This window comes from Syngnathus leptorhynchus, unplaced genomic scaffold (assembly GCF_054491065.1).
Source record: "Syngnathus leptorhynchus isolate UIUO unplaced genomic scaffold, UIUO_Slep HiC_scaffold_615, whole genome shotgun sequence".
NCBI classification, from domain to species: domain Eukaryota; kingdom Metazoa; phylum Chordata; class Actinopteri; order Syngnathiformes; family Syngnathidae; genus Syngnathus; species Syngnathus leptorhynchus.
In genome coordinates this window covers 5,001-9,004 of record NW_028232506.1, presented here as the reverse complement: position 1 = coordinate 9,004, position 4,004 = coordinate 5,001, and positions in this window count along the sequence as shown.

Here is a 4,004-nt window from a genome sequence, read left to right as displayed (position 1 = left end):
AAGCACCCCGTTTACGAGTATGGAGGAGATGGTGCTGGTCTCCCCACGGCGTCGGACACGCCGTCCTCGACAGCACAAGGTCGGATAGAAGACCTGAAAAGCGCCGTGGCACGCGCTGGAGGTGTCACTGTGGCGAAAAAGTGACTAAGTGTCAACTTTCGAAAAAACGGCTAAGTGTCAACTTTCGAAAAAACGGCTAAGTGTCAACTTTCGAAAAAACTGCTAAGTGTCAACTTTCGAAAAAACGACTAAGTGTCGCCTCTCTGAAAAAACGGCAAAGTGTCAACTTTCGAAAAAACGACTAAGTGTCAACTTTCGAAAAAACGACTAAGTGTCACCTCTCTGAAAAAATGGCAAAGTGTCAACTGCGAATGTGGTGGTGCATGGAAGGAAGTGGAGGACGGCCGCCTCCTTAAACACAGGCCGGAGAGGAGCGTCAGGGCCAGGCTCCTCAAACATGGACCGAGTGTCGCCCTTAACACAGACCAAGGGGAGGACGGCCGCCTCCTTAAACACAGGCCGGAGAGGAGCGTCAGGGCCAGGCTCCTCAAACATGGACCGAGTGTCGCCCTTAACACAGACCAAGGGGAGGACGGCCGCCTCCTTAAACACAGGCCGGAGAGGAGCGTCAGGGCCAGGCTCCTCAAACATGGACCGAGTGTCGCCCTTAACACGGACCAAGGGGAGGACGGCCGCCTCCTTAAACACAGGCCGGAGAGGAGCGTCAGGGCCAGGCTCCTCAAACATGGACCGAGTGTCGCCCTTAACACGGACCAAGGGGAGGACGGCCGCCTCCTTAAACACAGGCCGGAGAGGAGCGTCAGGGCCAGGCTCCTCAAACATGGACCGAGTGTCGCCCTTAACACAGACCAAGGGGAGGACGGCCGCCTCCTTAAACACAGGCCGGAGAGGAGCGTCAGGGCCAGGCTCCTCAAACATGGACCGAGTGTCGCCCTTAACACGGACCAAGGGGAGGACGGCCGCCTCCTTAAACACAGGCCGGAGAGGAGCGTCAGGGCCAGGCTCCTCAAACATGGACCGAGTGTCGCCCTTAACACGGACCAAGGGGAGGACGGCCGCCTCCTTAAACACAGGCCGGAGAGGAGCGTCAGGGCCAGGCTCCTCAAACATGGACAGAGTGTCGCCCTTAACACAGACCAAGCGGAGGACGGCCGCCTCCCTAAATACAGGCCGAACCGGAGCGCGAGTGTCGCTCCTTAAACACGGACCGAGTGGAGGACGGCCGCCTCCTTAAACACAGGCCGAACAAAATGACACAAAGTGTCAACTGCGAATGTTGTCCATCCAAGGAAGGAGCGTGATGCCCGGCCGGCTCCTTAAACACAGGCCGAGAGTCGCCCCGGACGGTCCGCCTCGCGGCGCCCGTCTGCTCGGATAAAATGACACAAAGTGTCAACTACGAATGTTGTCCATCCAAGGAGGGAGCGTGATGCCCGGCCGGCTCCGAAAACACAGGCCGAGAGTCGCCCCGGACGGTCCGCCTCGCGGCGCCCGTCTGCTCGGATAAAATGACACAAAGTGTCAACTGCGAATGTTGTCCATCCAAGGAAGGAGCGTGATGCCCGGCCGGCTCCTTAAACACAGGCCGAGAGTCGCCCCGGACGGTCCGCCTCGCGGCGCCCGCCCGCTCGGATAAAATGACACAAAGTGTCAACTACGAATGTTGTCCATCCAAGGAAGGAGCGTGATGCCCGGCCGGCTCCTTAAACACAGGCCGAGAGTCGCCCCGGACGGTCGCCTCGCGGCGCCCGTCTGCTCGGATAAAATGACACAAAGTGTCAACTACGAATGTTGTCCATCCAAGGAGGGAGCGTGATGCCCGGCCGGCTCCGAAAACACAGGCCGAGAGTCGCCCCGGACGGTCCGCCTCGCGGCGCCCGTCTGCTCGGATAAAATGACACAAAGTGTCAACTGCGAATGTTGTCCATCCAAGGAAGGAGCGTGATGCCCGGCCGGCTCCTTAAACACAGGCCGAGAGTCGCCCCGGACGGTCCGCCTCGCGGCGCCCGCCCGCTCGGATAAAATGACACAAAGTGTCAACTACGAATGTTGTCCATCCAAGGAAGGAGCGTGATGCCCGGCCGGCTCCTTAAACACAGGCCGAGAGTCGCCCCGGACGGTCGCCTCGCGGCGCCCGTCTGCTCGGATAAAATGACACAAAGTGTCAACTACGAATGTTGTCCATCCAAGGAGGGAGCGTGATGCCCGGCCGGCTCCGAAAACACAGGCCGAGAGTCGCCCCGGACGGTCCGCCTCGCGGCGCCCGTCTGCTCGGATAAAATGACACAAAGTGTCAACTACGAATGTTGTCCATCCAAGGAGGGAGCGTGAGGCCCGGCCGGCTCCGAAAACACAGGCCGAGAGTCGCCCCGGACGGTCCGCCTCTCGAGGCGCCCGCCCGCTCGGATAAAATGACACAAAGTGTCAACTACGAATGTTGTCCATCCAAGGAGGGAGCGTGATGCCCGGCCGGCTCCGAAAACACAGGCCGAGATTCGACCCCGGACGGGCCGTCTTCTCCCGGCGCCCGCCCGCGTACGCCCCCCATCCCCGGTCGCCCGTCTGCTCCCGGCGGGCCTCCGAGTACCCCCTCACCCAACTGACCGACTGGCACTCATGACCCGCCTTGGTAGGGCCTCCATCGGCCTCGGCTCGTCCGACGTCGGGTGGACGGTTCCTACCCACTGCGGGTCGCACTCTAGCGCCCCGGCCGCCGCGTGAGCGTGCGCTCCCCGCGCCGCCCCGCAGGCCCCGGCGCGACCGTACTGCGGCGAGACCGAGACGACCCGGTTTGGCATCCATCCCACCTAGCCACGATCCACGGAGGCCGAGCGAGCGGCTGAGTGTCGGGCGCCGCGCGTGCGAGCGTCCGCCGGCCGCGCCGGTCCTTCCGCGAATGTCGTTTCTCAAACCCTCCGGCTTGATAGCGGCGGCACCACGGGAAGCCGTCCACACACACACCGTCCGACCTCTATCCGAAAAGCCTTCCCGACCAACCGCGGTCGCGGGGGCGTCTGTCGCTCCGCATCGGGGGGGCGTATGGCTTCCGCGCTACGCGCTGCGGGCTCGGGGGGGCCGCAACGGCTGAGTCTGACTCGGCCGGGGCGCAGCTTCCCTCCCGGCAGTCAGCAATAGTGCCGATCGCGCCTGCCACCAGCCCCCTCCCCGACGGGTTCGTCGGCGCCGGCTGGCCGCCGTCCGCCTTCGTTCCCCGAGGGTTCCCAACCAGCGCCGATCCAACTCCGCATCCTGGCCGCACGCAGTGCGTGCCTCGCGCGGGTAAGTCGCCGGCGCAGCGCCGCAGCTCCCGACCCCCGCGTACGGGAATAGTTGAGGGCCTCAGCGGGCCGCACCGACCGAGTCCGACTCGGGCCGGGGCGCAGATTCCCGCTTGGGTGACCGAACGTTCTCTGCTCGGGCCGGAGGGCCGACGCCCGTCCCCCCCCGTCGTCCCCCACGGACCGCCTCCGAGGCCACTTCGCACGGCTCATCCTCGGCTCCCTACCAATGCTTAATCGATGGGGCCGCCCGGCCGGATTCGCGCCACCCTGTCCACCGCGAGTCTCCCCAGACTAACCCGAGTTACCGCCCAGCTCGCCTAACCTTGCACTCGCTCTGCCAAACGGTCGTGTAGTCGGCGGGCCGTCCTACGGGTCGCCCTCCCTCCCCAAACGCGCGGCGGGATAGCGGCAAGGCGGCGGCGGCGGCCAGCGGCGTCGGGGCGCTCGCACCGGAGAAGAGGCGTCTTACGAGGCCGGGCGCAGCTCCCTCTCGTTTACTTGCTGAGTAGCGGCGCTCGAAGGTTCCGCGGCGAGCGCGGCTCATCCCATTGAATGTCCCTGCACCAGGCTCCATCGAAGGGCCGCCCGGCCGGATTCGCACCCCCCTGTCCACCGCGAAGTCCCCTCGACTAACCCGAGTTACCGCCCAGTTCGCCTAACCTTGCATCGCCCCGCCAAACGAGCGAGTTGTCGGCCGTCCTG